Source organism: Nuphar pumila, chromosome 5 (genome assembly GCF_984573655.1).
Source record: "Nuphar pumila chromosome 5, dmNupPumi1.hap1.1, whole genome shotgun sequence".
NCBI classification, from domain to species: Eukaryota; Viridiplantae; Streptophyta; class Magnoliopsida; order Nymphaeales; family Nymphaeaceae; genus Nuphar; species Nuphar pumila.
The window spans coordinates 84173610-84196840 of record NC_143253.1 but is presented as its reverse complement, the minus strand read 5'-3'; positions in this window follow the sequence as shown (position 1 = coordinate 84196840).

Here is a 23231-nt window from a genome sequence, read left to right as displayed (position 1 = left end):
CTATAAAAAGGGTCTCTCGCAAGAGAAAATGATTGAAATTGGTATTGGATGACCAAAAGGGTCAAATTTTGGAAATTGGAATTTTGAAATTTGATATTTGAAATTGGAAATTGGAAATTGGAAATTGGAAATTTGGAAATTTGGAAATTGATAATTGGAAATTGGAAATTGGAAATTGGAAATTGGAATTTTGAAATTTTGGAATTTGGAAATTGATAATTGAAATATGGAAATTGATTGACCCGAAGGTCAAAATTGTGAATTGGTTTACTGAGAATGACATGGGTTCTATAGGGATTCAGCCTAAGAACGACATTGGTTCTATTGAGAACAACATTGGTTCACTGGGAACGACGTGGGTTCTGTAGGGATTCGACCTACGAACTATCTATTCCATAGGGATTTAACCTAAGGATCATAGTTTAAGAAGGAATGATTCCAACTTGTGAGCTTTGAATGGACCAGGTGCTAAACTGGGTTTTTGAGGGAAGATTCGAATCGGAATTCAACTCTTCAAGGAAAACTAGATGACTTGGACTTTGAAAGAGAATTCGAGTCGAAACTCGGATCTTCTAGACCAACTCGCAGGATAGTTTGAGTAGAAATTCAAACTTGTAAAGGAAAGCTAAGCGAATTGGATTTGAAAGAAAATTCGAGTCGGAACTCTGATTTTCTAGACCAATTCTGAAGGAAATGAAAACTCGGATCGGAACCCGAATCTTTGAAGGAAAACTAGATCCATCGTGGAAGGAGAAGAAATTCGAGTCGGAACCCGAATCCCAAAGGCAAACTAGATCAACTAGAAGGAAAGAAGATTTGAGTCGGAACTCGAATCTCGAAGGAAAACTAAACCGGTTAGAAGGAAAGGAAATTCGAGTCGGAACTCAAATTCCGGAGGAAAAATAGATTAACTAGAAGGAAAGAAGATTCGAGTCGGAGCTCGAATCCCAAATGCAAACTTAAACCGGTGTAGAAGGAAAGGAAATTCGAGTCGGAACTCGAATTCCGGAGGAAAACTAGGTTAACCAGAAGGAAAGAAGATTCGAGTCGGAACTCGAATCCCAAAGGCAAACTTAAACCGGTGTGGAAGGAAAGGAAATTCGAGTCGGAACTCGAATTCCGAAGGAAAACTAGGTTAACCAGAAGGAAAGAAGATTCGAGTCGGAACTCGAATCCCAAAGACAAACTTAAACCGGTGTGGAAGGAAAGGAAATTCGAGTCGGAACTCAAATTCCGAAGGAAAACTAAATTAGTGGCCACTGAATTTTAAAGTGTACCAATGCAAACACCGGATTTTGAAAATATGCCAATACAAGCATTATGTTTTGAAAAATTACCAGTATGAATACCGGGTTTTGAAAGATTACCAGTACGAGCGCTGGATTTTGGAAAATTACCAGTACGAGCACTGGATTTTAAATGGTTTGGGTTTTAAATGGTTACCAGTACGAGCACTGGGCTTTGAAAGTTTACCAGCATGAGCACTGGATTTAAAAAAAAAGTACCCGCACGAACGCTGGGCTTTGAAAAAGTCTGACCAGTGAATACTGAATTTAGAAAGTTCGACCAGTAAAAACAAATTCAGGAAGTTCGACCAGTGAAAACTGGATTCAGGAAGTTCGACCAGTGAAAACTGGATTAAAGAAGTTCGACCAGCGAAAACTGGATTCAAGAAGTCCGACCAGTAAAAACCGGATTTAGGAAGTTCGACCAGTGAAAACCGGATTTAGGAAGTTCGACCAGTGAAAACCGGATTTAGGAAGTTCGACCAGTGAAAACCGGATTTAAGAAGTTCGACCAGCGAAAACTGGATTTAGGAAGTTCGACCAGTGAAAACTGGATTCAGGAAGTTCGACCAGTGAAAACCGGATTTAGGAAGTTCGACCAGTGAAAACCGGATTTAGGAAGTTTGACCAGTAAAAACCGGATTTAGGAAGTTCGACCAGTGAAAACCGGATTTAGGAAGTTCGACCAGTGAAAACCGGATTTAGGAAGTTCGACCAGTGAAAACCGGATTTAAGAAGTTCGACCAGCGAAAACTGGATTTAGGAAGTTCGACCAGTGAAAACTGGATTCAGGAAGTTCGACCAGTGAAAACCGGATTTAGGAAGTTCGACCAGTGAAAACCGGATTTAGGAAGTTCGACCAGTGAAAACCGGATTTAGGAAGTTCGACCAGTGAAAACCGGATTTAAGAAGTTCGACCAGCGAAAACTGGATTTAGAAAGTTCGACCAGTGAAAACTGGATTCAGGAAGTTCGACCAGTGAAAACCGGATTTAAGAAGTTCGACCAGCGAAAACTGGATTTAGGAAGTTCGACCAGTGGAAACTGGATTCAGGAAGTTCGACCAGTGAAAACCAGATTTAAGAAGTTCGACCAGCGAAAACTGGATTTAGGAAGTTCGACCAGTAAAACTGGATTTAGGAAGTTCGACCAGTAAAAACCGGATTTAGGAAGTTCGCTTCACCCGAAGGTTGACCGGTAAAAATGGTTTTGATAAAAACTCGGCCCGCAGGACGAACTTGAAAAAGGTTGGTGTTTAGAAAGCGCTTGATGATTGTAATGTGAGATTTTCAATCTTTTACCCTCACGCTGACCTAGACAAATGCCACGAGTCTCAGAATTCATCCCTTATCCTAAATGGATATTGGATTGATGCAAGTTGATGTATGCAAAAATGCAAATGAATGCATGCAAATGCAAAATGATGTAAATGAGTACATGTGTGCAAAATGAGAGATTTGCTTGTACCTGCCTGCATACAGGATGTTTTGAAGACAATTTTTTAAAATAATGCCCCAGTGTAATGGGGGAGTAAGATATTGGATGAAAGGATAAATAATTGATATTTGAGGAATGTTCTCTGAAGATAACAGTGGAAAGATTGATGATGTGCTTCTTGATGAATTCGGGAGACACTCTGAAAGAGGTTACTCCTTGTAAAAAGACATTTTGTAAAGAAGGAGAAGTACAAAAGATGATGCCAAACTATGAGGAAGATTGATAATTTTATTGATGAAAGAGATGAGACCATGCCATCCATACAAAATGATGAAAGCAAAATGCAAGAATGAAAGAGTGATGGCCTTGTCGCTCTTAAGGGGCTGATGAGCTGGTTGCTTTATCTTCTTCTTTGCCTTCCATAAGGATATTTTTATCGATATAGTCTTGAATAATATTCCTAAGAACGAAACAGTACTCGGTATCATGCCCCATGGCCCGATGAAACTTGCAGAATTGATCTTTAAATCTTCCCCTAGTGATAGGAGGATCATCGACTCTTGGGAGCTTAATCATCTCTTTGGCCAACATATATTCAAGGATTTCTTCACGCGGTTGATCTGGGGGAGTAAAGTCACGTTTAAAACTCCAGTTGTCGTGCTTCGACTTTTCTTGAGGTCTCGACCCTTGCTCAAAAGATCGCTGAGGTTGCTTATCATACTGGGGAATCGACTCACCTTTTTGCTCATTTTTGTTGGGGTTTGGTCCCCCTGAGACAAAGCTGTGATCTTTCACATTTCCCTTATAATGGTTCTTGTTGTTGCTGGTAGAGTAGGTAAAATGGGTTTTCTTGTTAGATTCCTGCTGACTGCTGCTTTTGGTGAATATGAAACCTTCATAAGATCCATTTTCCATACTCAACTCAATCCATTCAGCTCGTTCTGTTAGTTCTATGAAGCTCTTCGATGGAGATATAGAAATCAGTCCCCTCAGGGATTGCGAGAAGTTGCTCAGGATCAAAGATAGTGCGTGTCCTTCTGCTATTGGCTCACGCATCTTATTGCAAGCGGATCTCCATCTGTGAATGAAATCCCTGGCCTTCTCGTTTTCCTTCTGCCTCAGACTGCAGAGATGACTGAGAGTCGGGAGTGCTTCAACATTGAATAAAAAGCGCTCAATAAACAAATTGACCACTTTATCAAACTCTTTCAGCTCTATGGGATTAATATGCTCTGAATACTATTTTGCTGCAATACCCTCCAGACTGCGAGGGAAACAAAGAAATAAGGCTCGGTTATTCCTCCTGAACTTGGAACACTCTGCAAAGAAAAGGGCGAGGTGTGACTTTGGGTCACCTGAACCATCAAACTTAATGAATTTCTTGGGGAGGTTATCGAGATCATCATCCCCATCCAGTGCATCATAGAAGTCTTCACTTGTAAAGACTCTTTTGCCCTTGTCACGAGCTTGAAGATCCTTAACCATCTTCATCACATCTTTCAGTTGTGACTGCGTAGGGTCGTCAACAGACTGATTCTTGGATTTGTAGGCCGACCCCTGACCCTGAGTTGACCTTTTGAATTCATATTTATTTTCACATTCCTTGTCGTCAGCTGATTCTGACTCATCAGATATTTCCTCGTGACGACTCTGCTTTTTGCTGATCTTCACATTCTTGACGGCATGACCCTTATCTTTCTGTTTGGTCTGAATTTGCTCAGTACTGGCCTCAGCTTGCTCTGCCAGCATCTTGGTCATCATTTTTTTGAACATGACGTACATTTGGGGATCGATGCCATCATCCGCCTGCTGACCCTGACTCTAGATTGATCGAGGTGAGTCCATCTCTTCTTCTGAAGCTACTGAATACGCGACGCCTTCAACTGATGTGGTTTTCTTTCTGGATCTTGTATGAACCATCGGGTATCTTGGATATTGTTGATGCTCTCTGCAAGGTAGAACTGATGGTTAGGCTTCTGAAGGAAATTTGGTTTGGAGGAAAATATTTGTTGAGAATTTTGGTAGACAATCGAAATAATATCCCATTACTAGGGATCGAGTCGTTGCTGGGATTACGACAATTGCGTTGCTATTCTTTGCAAGATAAACAACTGAAAATATGCCTTGTTACCTAGGCGAGGTCGTCAAACCAAAGTGAAATGTAAAATAAAGGAATTTTATTGAGGGGAAAAACATGATTTTATCAATAATACACTTGACTGAGGGGAGGGGGACAGACAATTTTCCACCACTCCGGATAATCAGAAGATACACGAGGACCAGGAAAAATAGTAAGACTGACAAAGGAATCCCAGCCATGTCTGGCAGAATGGTATGCTCCGGACCACTGATCTGATGTGAGATCGAATTCTGGCAGAACCCCTGATAGTGGACGAATTTTTACGCGCTTCTGCCTCTGAGAGAACTGCCTGACACACCGCTCTGGATAGTAGTATGCGCAGAAGAATGGACCAAGTAGCCTGAATCGCTTGCCATATGCATAAGTATATCTGGGAGGTGATTCCTGACGATCAAAGTAGTCCCATACGACTTCTTCCTCCTGAAGGTTGTCGATCAGGAACCGGTATCACACAACTGGAAGAAGCTTTTCACCATTGTATCTGAAGGAACTGGCTCGGACTGGCACATGTCGGAGGAACCAAGACTGCAAGGCATAGGTGCACCCTTCGACTAGGATCGACTTTCCGAGTGCGAAACGAGTCAACCCTCGGTATAGAAAAGCGAGTGCGGCCATGGCTATTAAGAGGCGGTTGGTCTGTCAACTTCCCCATCTCCTTAGAAGCTGAACTATTCTGATATCCATGTAATTCCATCCATCGGGAAAGAAAGCTAATCCCACCGTGCACAGAACCATCGCGTGCTGAATTCTCTCTCGAGCTGTCCTGGACAACGAGCTGACTTCTGCAAATGTTCCATACTGTCTGTAGATTTCGAGCAGGTCCACATATTTGTTTCCATCCTCCTCTATCAATGGCCAAGACTTGCGTCCTGTCATGCGAGCTAAGGCATCCTTTGGGTCCAGACCCTTGACATTAATCAAAAATTGTTTCTCCAATGGATCTCCAGGCTGACCGGCTGGCTCGGGCAATCCCATAATCTCTGAAAATTCATCCTTCAGTATTGTCATCTCGCCCCACGGAAACCAGAAGGTAGAAGTGCTCGGATTCTACCGCTCTGCTAGTGCATGGATCAAGTTGCTGTTGACTGTCTGCTTTCCCACTGCGGACGCCAGTTCCAATCCACACTCGTCCAGATGGTCCGGAAACATATGAGAGAAGTTCTTGAACCATGAATAGTACCATCGGGGAAAGAAGGATCTGGTGTTGAGGACTCGATGTTCGGGAAGACTTTGTCGCACCTCGTAGGAGATGTGACCCTCAGGGAAGACTGAATCAAGCTGACTGGATACCATCGGACTGGAAGACATGGATATTGGAATAAGACTTGGAAAATACAGGAATTTTGAGGAAAATGCAGACAGGATAAAAAAAAAGCAGGAAATTCGAGATCCAGAAGACAGGAAAGATGGGAAATCACCTGGAGTTTTGAAGGAAATTAAGGGAAATTTGGAAAATCGTCCAGGGTTTGATGAAATATGGAAAATGAAGTATTTGGAAAATCGTCCAAAGTTTAAAACATGGACAGTACATGGACATAGATTGGGGAATTTTAAGAAAATCGTCCAGTATTTTTAGAAAATTGGGGAAAATATGGAAAATAAAAAGAAAATAACATATTCAATCAAATTCTGCATAAACAAGTATGCACAAACAGCATTCCCTAAAAGCTGACTCTAGATGCACAAATTTTGAAATGGCTTGTGGGACCTTAATCCTAACTCTAAGGCTCAGATCATCTGTATCCAATCCAGTTATGCCTATATACTCAAGCCAAGGCTCGATGTACGTGGCATAAAATCAATTTCTCCGGTTCTAGGTTCAAGTTTTCCAACATCCTTGAGCACCTGCCGATATACGTTGGACTATGGCCCTTGGTACGTGGCAGGGGGGTTTTCACCCAAATAAGTGGCCCAGTTGTGAGGCTCTGTCCCGAACTATGGTTCTAGAAGAGAGCCCAGCAACGTGAAGGCCGGGACAATATAGGTGGGGGTGGTTTTTTGAAAACATGAGCACATGCAAGCAAATAGAAGGCTCTAAGTCCTAAAGAGATAGATTTTTGAAATATTCGAAGAAGCAAACATTGTTTTCATACAATTCCTAAATTGAGGAGTGTTGTATTAGACCTAAGTCTATGTGAGCATAAATAATTCTCCTCAATATGGTCCTACCAAACCATACCTAGTCTATATGCATTCCATGTCAGTTGGGTTCAAGTCTAGGCTCCTAGGTTCGCATGATATCATAAAGCAAAGCTGACATTCCATGGAAATCGATTTTGACAATTTGAACTAAGTAGAGCATTAGATTGATCAGGCAAAGACAGGTCCCATCTCGGTCGCCAAACCTGTTATCATCGCAAAATTTTACTTTTGCGAATCAAACTGACCTTTGAAAAAGATTTTTGAAAATAACTCGCCTCCGTTTTTAAAATGCGGGAAAATTCTGTAGAATGGGACTCGCCTGTCGGTACGAGGTTCAACCGTTCCTGCCACCTTTAACAGGGGTAATTGAACCAAGGATCAATCTTATGCTCTACTCTATTCAACTTGTCTAAACCATATTCTAATTTCTAAATGCACATAGAATCAGGCATGTGCTATGAATTTTCAGAAAATGCACATTTTGAAAACATGATGTTTGCATTAAATGATTGAAATATTTAGAATAGGTATCACATGGAAAATCGTGAATTGGGATTTGAAATATACTTCTGAGAGAAATAAAAATCGATTTCGAGAAATTCTTGACATTTGGTGAAAATCGACTCTAAGAGACTTGGTTTCTCTGAATTCAAACTTTGAAATTGAAATTCTAACATAGAAAATTTGAATTTGGAACTTGGGAAATACTTGAAATATTCTTTGAAATTCAATGCTTTTGGGAAAATCGATTTTGCTATAAGACTTAGGAGATTTTGAGGAATTTAATTTCCTTGACTTGGATTTTGAATTGGAGTTGACAAATGCATGAAATGAATGAATATGGATTTGAGGAATTGAGAAATACTTTTTGTATTTTTGAAAAATGCAGTGCATTTTTGAAGTTAGCCTAAGAGTGTAGGCTGAATGTGGCTAATGTGAAGATTATAAATCTGAGTATCATTCGTATTCTGACTATGGCCATAAATACAAATTCCACCAAGTTTATAAACTTTATAGAAGCTAGTGCATGTGCCATTCGTGTAGACTATGGTGAATTTGTAAAAATATGCATGAATCATCATTCATCACACATTAACATTATAAAAATAAACTATATGCAATGCAACCTAAGCTAAGCAGGAAATGTAAATTCTTATTCCAAAGTTTAATTACAAATTACATCACTATTGAAATTTAAATACATGAAAAATAAAGTCTTCAATGTACCTGCAAAACTAGAAAACTTGGTTAATGAAAATATGTTGGCTTTTCTTTTCTAGATTTATCCAACAATATCAGGAAATTGTTGGATTTTGCTAGATATAAGCCCTTTTGCCATGATTCCCTTAAATCAAAATGATAAAGTATGAAATAAAATTGAATAAATAAGGAAGAGAAGATATGAAATTTCGAAATTGGGCTCAAAATGACCAAAATACCCCTAATAACAAGACTATGGCCTTGAAATTAAGGTTTTTAGAAAGATATTTTGATAAAATGCAAGTTTTGAAATTTGAATGGAATAAACTAAGCTAAATATGATGTGACATGCTTAAATATGTGAAAATTAGGGTTAGGGATTTTGAAATTGAGGTCAAATGACCAAATTGCCCCAGATAGCAAGACTATGGCCTTGAAATTAGGGTTTTTAGAAATAGATTTTGGTAAAAACTTAGGTTTTATGCACTAAATGAAATCAAATGAGCACAAAATTAAACCTAAAGCATCCTAATATGATTATGAACATGTTTAAACCCTAAAAATATTTGCTTATGCACGAAAATCCAATAATATCACAAAAACTGTGATTTTAGCAGTGTTTTTGGATCTTTCAGGAACCCGGTTTTGCAATTTGCTTAATTCAGCCATCAAATGGATTCCAAAATCCATAAAAATTGGTACCTGAACTTGTTATAACCCTAATGTCGAATTGGAATTATAAAAATAATTTTTTGACATTAAATTAATCCAAAAATTGCATTAAACCCTAAAAATATGCTATTTTTGACCTAATTCACCAACCAGTCTCAATCCAAGACCTGAACCAGGGGTCAAATCTTCATGGAAATTTATGAAATTTTACAGAGACTAACTAAGAATAAAAACAGAGATTTCCCAATTTACAGATCGGAAAAATCATCTCCGGTTAGGGAGAAACCCTTCCGGCAATCTGAGCTAAAATATATCACTCTTAACAGGGATTAGAACAGCTATTCCAGATTGAAAATACAAACATAAATAGCAAACCTAAACAAAATTCTCTGAAATTTTAGTGGTGAATAGTAGACAGAAAAATAATAATACTCACTTTTTACAGATCATGAATCGGATTTGTGGTTTGGGATTTATGACTAACACAAGTCTGATTAGGGTTTTGGTAAACCCTAACGAGTTTTAAATTTAAAAACAGATTCTCTAAAAAGGGAAAAATACTAAACAGTGATCAAAAAATACTAAAATTTTAAAGGAGACAGATCTACGCAATGTAAATCCATAGCACTTTACAGATCTAAAATCGGATATAAAATGAGAGAAATATCATAACAGCAAGTTACCTTCTTGATTTTAACCATGATTTTAAAGCTTTAAAAACCCGATTTGATGTCTGATTTTTTTGACAGGGTTCCTGAAGTCCAAAACCTCTGATTTTTCTACAGTAATTCAATAACTCATTCATGCATCACATATAAAAAAATCAGAAATAAACAATGAGAACTTCAATCCGAAATAACATTATCTTTACTGTTCTAAACCTAAAACACACAGAAATTTAAGAAACTTGAAAAACCATGCATTAACTAATGTAAATCAATAAAATAAACCATAAAACAGTAAATAAAACTTATTTCTATACTATAGAATGTAAAACAAACATGAATAAACCATAAAAATAAAATAAAAACAGGAAATCAATGGTTGAAATTTGATATCATCTTTAAAACATAGATTTAACCCATTAAAAAGGGTAAATCATATATTTTATTGGTTAATAATGTAAAAAATCATATTAAAATCAATTCTAATGAATTAAAATCTCTGTAAATCATCCAAAACAGGGTTAGATCACCTTCTTGGATCGTTCTTGCTGATTCTTGATGGTTCTTGAGGTTGAATACATGGTTTAATCCATGAAGGTGATGGTGCCAATGGCTAAATCATGCTTAAAACAATGAAAAATATTAAATAAAAACTAAAAATTAAAGAAAATAATTACCTTGAGGTTGCTGCAATGGAGGAAGGGCTGAAGAGGAGAGAGAAGCTCCAAGAATCTAATTGGAGAGAGATGGAAAAATCGACCCCCCTATGGCATCTATTTATAGAAAATTTTTTAGGTTTAAAAATTGACAATTTTGAAATTTTTGGACTCTGAAGGGGGGGCGATTTTTGGGTGGAGTTACCTATATGCCCTTGACCTAAATTATCCTAATTAATCCCTAATTAACCCCTAGATAAACCTAAGAATCCCCCAAATGTGGTGCCACTTGGCATTTTCTCACATTGGGTTTTTAAAACACCTTTAAAAACCTTTAAAAACACTAGTTTTAAAAACTAACTTTCAAAATGAGTTTTTCAAAATGGTTTTGACTCTTCTAAACCTCTAACACTAACCAAGACATCAACTAACCCTAGTCTAGCCCTGACTTACTCAAATATGGCGCCACCCCGAGTGGGCCCTACTTGAGTTTTTCAAAAAGTGATTTTAAAACTTGAAATTGAAGGAGTTTTCAAAAGGATTTTCAAAAGCAATTTTAAAATTAGAATTTTTGAAATGGCATAGGGTTCTAACTGAATTAGAATTCCTCTGGATATGGTGCCAACCGAGTGGGCCCAAATCGAGTTTTGGAAATTTTGAAATAAACATTGAAAATGGCTTTGAAAAAGGGGTTAAAATCGATATTTGAACTTCAAGATCTTTGAAAATAGGGTCTCAAGCGAACTGGAACTCCGAATTAGAGTCCTGAACTCTTAGGATTCTGAGATTTTAGATTTTAGAATTCAAATGGAAGAATTTTTGAAAGATTTTATCAAAAAATGATGAAATAAGTCGGAAAACACAGTCAGAGTTAGACTCCTAACTCGACCGAACTCTAAAATAGAGTCCTGAACTAACTGGACTCTATAAAATGACCTAAATTTTGAAAATAATCGAAAAAGACTGAAAATGGAAGTAAAACAGACTTAAAAACAGACTCCTGACTGGATTAGGACTCTGAGACAAAGTCCTGATCGGACTGAAACTTTCAAAAATTTGAAAAATTTGATGAATAGAGGAATTCATAAGCGACACCACCTCAATGGGTCTCATCTGTGAATTGAAATCGATTAAAATTTGAATTTGAAATGAATCCAGATTGTTTCCTTGAGAAAATACTTCGAAATATAAAGTCCTGGGGTTGGAAAATGACAGAGTATTGAATAAAAACCCAGGTTTTGAAATTGATTTTGAAATAAAGCTTTAAAATTCAAATCTGGATTGAATGTTTTGAAATAGGAGTGCTGGATCTCGAAAATGAGATGGGATGACATGCAATGCTATGCAATGCAATGAAATGGTATGCCAAATGCATGCAATGATATGCAATGACACATGAAATGTAAGTACTGGATGAGGGTAAAAATTTGGGGTGTTTACAGTAGTTCAATAAATTACATAGCCTGCCATTGGAAATGGTAAATTACCATTTTTGTCCTTGATAATTTTATTAATTCCCTTAAAATATCCCTAAAAGAAAAATTACTATTTTGACCTTATATAGTTGGGCATTTTACCGAAAAATGCCACTGAATTGGCAAATTACTAAGCTACCCTTTGACAATTTGACTAATGACTAGAATGTCCCTGAATTCTGATTTTTGAACCAGCCTCAACAAAATTTTATCAGGATTTCAAATATAGATTCAGATCTTTACTTTGAACAGTACTAACCATAAAAATCAGGGTTTTAACACTATAATTCACATTCAGAATAAATCAAAATTGAAACTTGAATTTTCTTCAGAATTTATAAATCATTAAAAAATTTGGGTATTACAAAGACACTGACTAACCCTAGTCTAGCCCGGACTTACTCGAATATGGCGCCACTCCAAGTGGGCCCTACTTGAGTTTTTCAAAAAGCGATTTTAAGACTTGAAATTGAAAGAGTTTTCAAAAGATTTTCAAAAGCAAACTTTAAATTAAAATTTTTGAAATGACCTAGGATCCTAACTGGGTTAGAACTCCTCTGGATATGGTGCCAACTGAGTGGGCCCACATCGAATTTTGAAAACTTTGAAATAAACACTGAAAATTACTTTGAAAATGGGTTAAAATCAATAACTGAAATTCAAGATTTTTGAAAATAGGGTCTCAAGCGAACTGGAACTTCGAGGTAGAGTCCTGAACTCTTAGGACTATGAGATTTTGAAATTTAAAAAGCCAAATGAAATAGTTTTTGAAAGATTTCATCAAAAATTGGTAAAACAAGTTGGAAAATACAGTCAGGGTTAGACTTCTAACTCGACCGAAAGTCTGAAATAGAGTCCTGAACTAACTGAACTCTGTAAAATAATCTAAATTTTGAAAACAAACGGAAAAGATTGAAAATGGAAGTAAAACAGGCTTCAGAACAGACTCCTAACTGGATTAGGACTCTGGGACAAAGTCCTGATCAGACTGAAACTCTAGAATTTTGAGAAATTTGATAAATAAAGAAATTCAGAAGCGACACCACTGAAATCGATCTCATCTGAGAATTGAAATCAATTGAGATTTGAATTTGAAGTGAATCCAGATTGTTTTTTTAGAAAACATTTCGAAATACAAGGTCCTGGGGTTAGAAAACGACAGAATACTGAATAAAACCCAGGTTTTAAAATTGATTTTTGAAAGAAGAGCTTTAAAACTCAAATCTGGATTGAATGTTTTGAAAACAGGAGTGCTGGACCTCAAAAATGAGATGTAATGACATGCAATGCTATGCAATGCAATGAAATGATATGCTGAATTCATGCAATGATAAGCAATGACACATGAAATGGATGAATACTGAACGAGGAGGAAAATTTGGGGTGTTTACACATTCCTACAATATTGACTCACATATTGGTTATGATGCTAAGACTCTCATGTATGAACTGGACATTAACTGTTATGGAGATACCGCAGAGGGTGAGATGGGTGGAGATGCCATATTTTGTAAAGATATAAACAATGTATATTATAGGGGTGTTGAAGACCTTTACAGTAGGTGGCTGAATACTTGGAGGTAACGGCGGCATGGTCTGGGGTTCCAGTTTTATCTAAGTAAAAGATGGAGCAATATATATATGGATGTAGCAAATGTTATGCACAGTGAAGCCTACAGAGATAAAATATTGTGTTGCAGATATGTAAGTTTGACAAACGAACTAAAAAAGGAAAGAGAAAAAAAAAAAAAGACAGTAGTCCTAAAATGAAATGCTAGAAATACACAGATCATGCACCTTGGTGTATATAATTGATCAATTGGGAGATGTATTTTTCTCCCTTATTGCTAGTTTATTTCTATATCTAGACAAATATTCAAAGAGCCCCCCTTGACAGAGTGACTGTTGTGTCGAAAACCTTTGATCATTTCTTATTCCCCTTTTGTTTTTTTTTTAGCTTTTATTCCAGCTATCAAACTCTAATGGTTCTCTAAGAACCACGCCCTTTTTTAGGAGAAAATGATGGCAGCAGATCGCCAAGAAGACAGTTGATCGTCCATCTGAGGAAAATGCCCTGGCTTCTCCTCTTTGCTATCTTTCTTTCATTAAAAAAGAAGTATCATATGGAATTATCAATGTCTTGATATATCCCCAAAATGTTGGAACTAGATTTTGTGGCTCTGATGTCATAGACCCACGAAAGATCATGTAGCATTTCTCAGTACCCACTTCACATAACGGATCAAAACACTTGGATGATAGAGGAAACCAACGTGGGTGTGTTGTTACTGTGCCAAGTGTGAAGGGCTCAGTGATTAGCAAATATAGCTATATGCCTAATGTGGCATACCCAGAGAATAGTAAGCAAATTAGATGGTAGCATGACTATGGGACAATGAGATGAAGATAGCAGGTGACGTTTGCAGCAGATTCACATAGTGGAGTGTCGTGTGTAGTAGGATGTTGTGAATAGTGGAGTGTGTGACATGAGTGTGAATGATGGAGATGAATATGGTTCAAAAAGACAAACGCCTAACACATGACTGGCTAGTACACAAATATCATTATGCAAACAGCATTCTGATTATGTTTTTTTTTTTTTAACACACTCCTATGCACAATACACTCATCCATTTCTCACAACTCACAATGTTTAGCTTACTGTAGTGGTCTTGAAATCTCAGTTAGTACTTTACTCAAAACACACATATTCACCTCAACAGAATGAAACCATATTGTTCTGCTGAAAACATATGTTCAGTGGTGATCGATTGCAGGTATATGTCAAGCCCACATGGTTTTCACGCATGTTTCAACTGCTTAGAGCATATGCTCCATTTGACAAGTAGGTACAACAAGCATGGAAATATGATTAACTATGAACAAATTGATGAATACAACACCCCATTGTAATTCAATGATTCAATCAGGTAAGCATAGAATGCTGAAAATTCATATATCAGTTAGCCCTAGACACGCAAGAAGGAAAAGAAAATAAAATCATGCCAGTATGAACCGGAGGACACCCCATACGATTTCAAAAAAATAGAAAAAAAAAGAAGGAAAATAGATGATAACTGACCTGTTGTCACAGAGAGAGGACAATTTGAATTGATAAGAATATTTCTATCAACTATAAGTAGCAATTACCATCCATATATACGATAAACAGCCCGTGGGAACTCCTGACAATTTAGTCCATCAACATGAGACAAAATTTATATCAATCTTAAAGGGGGAAGAGAATGAACCAAAACCCCATAGGAACATCTATGTTTTCATCTTCAAGTATTGAATCCGATCTTCTGAGAGAATGAACGGATTTTAATGATCTGAAATATCTAGAGACGAGAATATTAGAATATCACCATGGGTAGGAAGTACGAAACAAAAGATAAAATGACGATGATACAACTAAGCATGATGAATAAATAAAAAAAAAGGGAGAGGAAAATTGTAGATGCAAGATAAAGAAAAACAGGGTGATATGAGGGAATTGTTGCTGATTGTAGTCTATGTAAACACCGATGAGATGCCGGAATAGAGGACTGCGAATCTAACCTGTGAGAGTTAAGACATGCAAGGGATTGATGCAAAACTAATGTAACACCCCATGGGTTACGATGCTGTTGGGATCAAACTAAAAAAACAAACCAAACAATATGAAATAGAGATTAGAACAGACTTCAAACAAACTAACAAAGGTTAGTGAACCTAAAGAACATAATCTGATGAACGAACTATTATCATGATATCACTGTCGATGAAAGTATTCATCCAGAGAAAAATGCATTGCTGAAATGCATCGGAAAACTCCAGATCGTCATTTATAGAAATATAATCATGGAGAATGTCTATCGCTAAAAGCAAATCCAATCACTCTATCTTGCAAACTATCAAGACAAGAAAACGTATAACAGAGTAAATGATAACTAGAGGTAAAAATTCACAAATGGCGAATGACAACTGGAAGTTGCAAAGAGCAAACTATAAGGAAAAGCCAGGTCTAAAATGACATAAACAAGAAACTATGCTTACGTAAAAGAACTTCTGTAAGATGAATTAGAAAGCAGAAAACTGCCAAGATAAAAAAAAAGGAATCTGAATGTAAACGAACAATCCGAAATGGGAATAGAAATCGGAAAAATATACTGAAGGCAGAAGATTGTTAGAACGTAACCGTTCCTTTTGCTATAGCACTGGGTTGGATCGATGTTACATGAGCAACATCGACATCATCAAGAGTGCATGGATGGGGGATTAAAACAAAACAGAAAACAAAGAGAGAGAAAAAAAAAAGAAAAACGATGAGGGAAAAAGAAAAGGAAAAGAATAGCAGAGTAAGTAATAGAAAGGGAAAAAACTCACCGGGTAGCCTCACGATGCAAGAAAACGGAAGATGAATGGCGATGTTAATGGCGGATGTTGCCTGGCAATAGGGTCGAAGCCGGATATCTTTTGTTCATCCTCCCCCTTCTCAGCTCCCCTTGTCCTGCTTATATAGGGAGGGAAGAAGCATCGAGAGAAAAGGGGAGGTTAGGGATTGACGGACCATCCGTGGGGAGGATGATCCAAGGGTTGAAGAAGGGGATTACAGCGGGAGCGCGCGAGGCTGGGCCGTTGGCGATGAAGGGCTTAGGGAGGAGGATGGTGGTCGTTGGTGATGAAGGGCTTAGGGAGGAGGATGGTGGCCGTTGGTGATGAAGGGCTTAGGGAGGAAGATGGTGGCCGTTGGTGAGTCTGAAGGAGAGAGAGAGCGGCCAGAGAGAAGGGGGGAAGGAGCTCGGCATCCGATCCCTTGCGAAAACCCTAAAAAAGTTTTTAACAGGGTCCTTCAGATTTTTCACGTATTTTTCAAAAAGAAGGCTCCTTTACCAGGTTTTCTAAAGAAGAAAAAAAGGTTTTTCTTAAAAAGGATATTTTCAGAAAGAAGTTTTCAAAAATCGAATTTTGTTAGATATATATATATATATATATATATATATATATATATATATATATATATATATATATGTATATATATATATGTATATTTTCTTTGCATTTTCCATTTTTTGATATTTTTGAAATAAAACTAGGGAGGAATAAAGGATTAAAAAATTATTTTATGATTTTTGAGAAATATTTACAAAAGAAGGGTGTTCGGATCCAAGGTTTTGAGAAAGTACTCGAGTTTTGGTTTTTGAATCGAGGAATATAAGACACTGGACCCAAATAAATGCCGGATGAACTGTCTGACCCTTTCAAAAAAATTATTTTTGGATTTTTATAAATTTTGATCAAAACTTGGATAGCGAGGCTCAGATTTTGATATAAGTTGGATCTGGATCCGAAATTGAGTCAGATATACAAAATGAATTTAATTTCAGAAAACTTGAGAAATAAAATGGGATTTAGATTTAAAAGTGACTCAATTACCCAAAAATGGGGTTAGGGGAAAAAGGGAATATTTAAAAGATGTTGAAAATTTTGGGGTGTTCACAGATGCCCCTCTTTGCTACTAAGCCGGTAAGAGGTCGAGCTTAGTGGCAAAGATAACACTCCAAATTTTGAAAATGCCCAGTCAGCAGATTTGAACTGGGTGTGAAAGAATTATGGCTTTTCAAGCTTAAAGCCTTGTCCTGAATGGTTCTGGGTGGACAAAATCCTTGACAATGATACAACTGAAATGATAGTTATGAGGAAATCGTGATGGGACTTGGGGTAAAGATCCCAGAAATGGCGAAAGATTAGAATTTTGATCAAGTCTCGTGGGTGAGACCAGATAAGCCTTTTGGAATGACTCAGGTTTAGCCCTTAACCTGGATGGGACGAAGACATATCAAGATGATTCGGATGGGGAAAGGAATATAAGCAGACCTCGATGGGACATTTTGAGAGAAATGCCTCGTGAGATCAAACTCAAGTATGATCCTTTCCTAGGTGGATATACAGAGCATGAACTCCTTTGTGAGGGAAAACCATGATGGGAATGAGAGGATTACCTCGTCGAAACGAGGCTCAGGTTTAAACCAAACCTGAACGGAAGATACCTCGTGGAACGAGGTTCAGGCTTTACGCTTATCCAGAAAGGGACGACCATACGAAATCCCCGGATGAAGAAACCATAATGGGACCTTCAGAATTTGGACGAACAAATCCGAATGGGGTTTGCGAGAAGGGAAATCAAGGGATTCCCTAAAGCTTGAAAAAGGGATGATCTAGGGTGTCTCATTGCTGAGACTAAATCAGCTTTCTAAAAACATATGACCTCTCGCAGAAGGTTTTGGGTTATACCTCGAGGAGCGAGGTAACATGTTTAATCCTTAGCCTGAATGGATACAGGATGCTCGAAGAGCGGGGAAACTGTGATGGGACAACAAATGCATCGCCAAAGCGAGATTCAGGTTTAACCCTTGACCTGAGTGTGGGGAATCGCACGAAGTCCTCAAATGAAGAAACCGTGGTGGGATTAGAAAGGACATATAATCGAACGGGATTCAGGTTTAACTCTAACCTGAACGGGAGATACCTCGCAAAGCGAGGCTCAGGCTTATCCCTTAACCTGAAAGGGCGACCATACGGAATCCTCGGGTGAAGAAACCAGAATGGGATCTTCGAAATTTGGATGAACAAATCTGAAAGAGATTTGCGAGAAGAGAAAAATAAGAGATTCCCTAAAGCTTGGAAAGGGGATGATCTGGGGCGTCTCATTGCTGAGACTAAATCAACTTTCTAAAAAATAGACGACCTCTCGCAGAAGGTTTAGGAGATACCTCGAGGAGCGAGGTAACAAGTTTAATCCTTAGCCTGAATGGATACAAAATCCTCGAGGAGCGAGGAAACTGTGATGGAACCTCCAGACTTCGCACAACAAGTCCGAGAGGGGTTTTGCAAAAGGATAAAAATGGGGGTCCCTAAAGCTTGAAAAGGGATTGTTCTTGGGCGTCTCATTGCTGAGACTGAAAATAGCTTTTGACAATAATAGACCTTTTGCAAAAGGTTCAAGTTTAACCCTTATCCTGAGCGGGAACTGTCTATGGCGGGACAGTGGGGAACACAGGGAAGTGTGCAAATCTGAGAGCGCTCAGATCAGACGAAAGGAAAGGACTTTTTAGTCCTAAGGAGGGATGACGTCAGGATATGTCAAAATAAACATCAAGTTCTTGCTTCATTTTGGGATAATGAGAAAGTATTTGCCAATAAGATGCAAAAAATTGTAGTTGATTCAGAATGATTGAATTGTGCATATGTAAAAACATCACCTCTTTCTACCTAGAGTATTAACTCCAATGAGGCTAACTCTTGTAGAATCAAGAATTTCATTCAAAATTGGTTGTTGTTGGTGATTCTTCAAGGAAGATATCAATTTCATTGATATGAAAAGAGAGGAAACATTCTTAGCTTCATAAAAGCAATTGAGTGAGAAGGTATTGATAAAAGAATTTCACATAGATAAAAATGATTTTTGGCAGTTTCGGGCAGTTTGATATCCTAGGTGTTTTCCCATGATGATCTTTTTGCTCTCTTTTTGAGTCATGGGGCTTTCTTGGGCTTTTTACATCATCCTTCATTTTTGGAGATGTCCTGACTTTTCTCTCTTTTTCAGGGAAGGGTACGTCACAAACTCCTTCATCTCGGAGATGTTCTGATCCTTCTTTTATCTTTCTCAGGAATTAGGCTGATGACATCGGTTCTAATAGGTCTTTGGAAGACAGCAGAAATCAAATATCTTTTAGGGTTTGTCGGTAGGTTCATTGCATCCTCCTTCATCTCGACGGTGATTCGAACTTTCTCTGGAAGGATCCGTCACAAACTCCGTCATCTTGGAGATGTTTCAAATCTTCTTTGGCCCCGGGGGTCTACTCGATTAATTTGCCTTCATCTTGACGACAATTGAGAGATCCCTTTTGCGAATATTTGATTGCAGCTTTGAAGGACTGAGGAGATATGGATTGGGTAGGTCCCTTTTTTTACTGCCCAGGATATTTCCACTGTCTTATTGTCGAGAAAATGATCTTTAAGAATGTGCCATAGCTATGATCAATATCAATTCACTTACAACTTTTTAATCATCATTGAATTTTTCCTTTGCCGGTCATATCGAAGATTTTTCTTCATCCTCTTGGTTGACAAAAAAAAAATTGAATTCAGTTCTTATTTCGCAAAAGTCTTGCTCCTTTGGAAATAATACTAAAAGTAGTTTGAGGTAATTCTTTATGCGTTGAAAGCTTTGAAATCAACACTGACTTTTAATAACAAATTGGCAAAGATATTCTAGAAATCCTTGATGAAAGAAATCGCTTGATATCGAATCGACATGTCCATGACAAAATTCTCCTCTCTTTTTCCCCAAAAAGAGAGACTCAGGCTTAAGCCCTTACTTGAATGGGAAGTTGGAAATACTCCTCTCTTCCCCAAAGAGGAGGTGTTTGCAAAAGAGAACTTTCGAAGAGAAATTAAGTTTTCGTCAAAACTCCCTATCTCTAGGCTTCTCTTATGGAAAGGCGGCCGAAAAACAAAGTTGAGAAAGTATCGCAGAGGAACGAGTTCGTCACACTCTCCCTAGAAGAGGGTCCGCTGTGAAGGGGTTGGCCAAAGATGAGAAAAATGGGGGCCACAAAAAGAAACGATCTTCTGTCGAAGCTCTCCCTAAAAAAAGGGTTCTTTTGTGTAAAGTTGGTTGTTGTTTTCGCAAACTGTTCGCGAAGAAAATGAGTCCCTTTAAACTCTCCCTGGAAGAGGGTTCTTGCGAATGAAAGATGGTTGCATGCGAAAGGAACGAGCTCCCTCGAACTCTCCCTGAAGAGGGTCCTTCGCAAAAGAAAAAGATTTGAATTTTTTGACAAAAATGGTAACCCGAAGGTTGAAATCGAGAATTTAGAGCTTGAATGATGATGATTGGTCAGTACAAACACTGAACCGGGAGGGCTAACTGATCAGTCAGCCAGATATTTGCGCGAGTGCTAGATGTACCAGTACGATCACTGGATTTGAAGATGTACCAGCATGAGCGCTGGGTTTTGACAAATACACCAGTACGAAAACTGGATTTCGAAAAAAATGCCACAGTACGAGCGCTGGGTTTTCGAAATGCACGACAGCACGGACAATGGGTTTTCGAAGGTGCATACCAGTACGAGCACTGGTTTTCAAAAATGCATACCAGTACGAGCATTGGTTTTCGAACGGAGAGTTGAAAATGAGTCCGACTTTCGAAAATACTTGAGAATTTAAGCGAGAATGATTGTCGGTGTTTCAGGATTATCCTTTATCCTGAGGGGAAGTTCAAGTTTGTCCCTTAACCTGAAAGGGAAAGCAAGGAGAAATTTTTGGTTCAATACGAGCATTGGATCAACAAGGGAAATTTGAGTCGGAACTCAAGAAAATAAGAATATATAAAAGCAAAAATCCGAGTTTGAACCTGGTTTTTCAAAATAAAAGAATGAGTGAGAATCGAGCTTGAGAACTTGAATTCTCGACAGAACAATCGGTTCCAACACGAGTGTTGAATCCGATAGGAAGTTTGAGTCGGAACTCAAAACTTCAAATGCCATATAAAAAGGAAAACCCGAGTCGGAACCCGGATCTTTAAAAATAATAAAAAAAGGAAAACCCGAATTTGAAAACTTGAATCTTCAACGGAACGATCGGTTCTAACACGAATGTTAATTCCGATAGGAAGTCTGAGTCGGAACTCAAAACTTCAAATGCCATATAAAAAGAAAAAACCTGAGTCAGAACCCAGATTTTTAAAATAATAAAAAAGGAAAACCCGAGTTTGAAAACTCGAATCTTCAACGGAACGATCGGTTCCAACATGAATGTTGAATTCGATAGGAAGTCCGAGTCGGAACTCGAAACTTCAAATGCCATATAAAAAGGACAAACCCGAGTCGGAACCCGAATCTTTAAAATAATAAAAAAGGAAAACCCGAGTTTGAAAACTCGAATCTTCAACGGAACGATCGGTTCCAACACGAATGTTGAATCCGATAGGAAGTCCGAGTCGGAACTCAAAACTTCAAATGCCATATAAAAGGAAAACCCGAGTCGGAACCCGAATCTTTAAAAATAATAAAAAAAGGAAACCCGAGTTTGAAAACTCGAATCTTCAACGGAATGATCGGTTCCAACACGAATGTTGAATCCGATAGGAAGTCCGAGTCGGAACTCGAAACTTCAAATGCCATATAAAAAGGAAAACCCGAGTCTGAACCCGGATCTTTAAAAATAATAAAAAAAGGAAAACCCGAGTTTGAAAACTCGAATCTTCAACGGAACGATTGGTTCCAACATGAATGTTGAATCTGATAGGAAGTCCGAGTCGGAACTCGAAACTTCAAATGCCATATAAAAAGGAGAACCCGAGTCGGAACCCGGATCTTGAAAACAAAAATGAAAACAGAGCAAAACAAAAGCCTGAGTCGGAACTCAGACAGGAAGGAAATAATTTTTGCCCAAGAGTCGGATTTTAGAGGGATTGACAAAAATCATGAATTTATTCCGACGATGAAGATGAGAGATTTATTCGAGATCCTTGACCCAAGATGGCCTAAGATTCAAATCTATTTATGATGGCTTCAGGATTTTCCCTTATCATGAAGGAGTATAGAATAAAATTTTATGCAAATTGAGGAATTTATGAGAAATAATTCAGGTTTATCCCTTGACCTGAAAGGAAAAAAAAAGAATAAAATTTATAAAAATGGAAAAGAATTTAAAGGTATTTATTTGAAATTTTATTTTGAAAAAGAATTCTCACGGGTAGCATCGGTGCTCCTATGAGGGGTTTCAGGATTGTCCCCTTTCCTGAGAGGGGAGAAGAATAAAATTTAAGAAAATTTAATGAAGGAAAATTGATATAAATCTAGAAAATCAATAAAGATTGATAAAACTTGTATTTACAAAAGAATTCTCGTAGGTAGCATTATTGTTCCTACGAGGGGTTTCAGGATTGTCCCCTTTTCTGAGAGGGGAGAAGAATAAACTTTAAGAAAATTTAATAAAGAGAAATTGATATAAATTTAGAGAATCAATGAAGGTTGATAAAACTTGTATTTACAAAAAAATCCTCATAGGTAGCGTTATTGCTCCTACGAGGGATTTTAGGATTATCCCTTGTCCTGAACGGGAACACCTTGGACAACGAGGGTCAGGTTTATCCCTTAACCTGAAAGGGTAAAATACCTCATTGAAATGAGGCATCAGGTTTATCCCTTAACCTGAAAGGGGTTATAAAGATTGATTAAAATTTAGTAAAATTAATAAGAGACTTGATAAAACTTGACAAAATAGACGAAATTGACAATAAATTGATGAAGACTTGATTAAATTAAAGAATGAAATCAATGCAATTTAACAAAGCTAACGAGATTATCAGAAAAGTTGATAAGATTTTTAGAAAAAAGATTAGTCTGATCCAGCCTGCATATGATGAAGGAAAATAAGTATAGATCAAAAATAAAATGCCACAGTATCAGGGAGAAGAATGCGAGAATTTAATAGAAGATTATTGCTTTATTGAAAGACTTTTGAAGAGTACAAAAGGATATGATAAACAATTCAAGTGAAAAATCT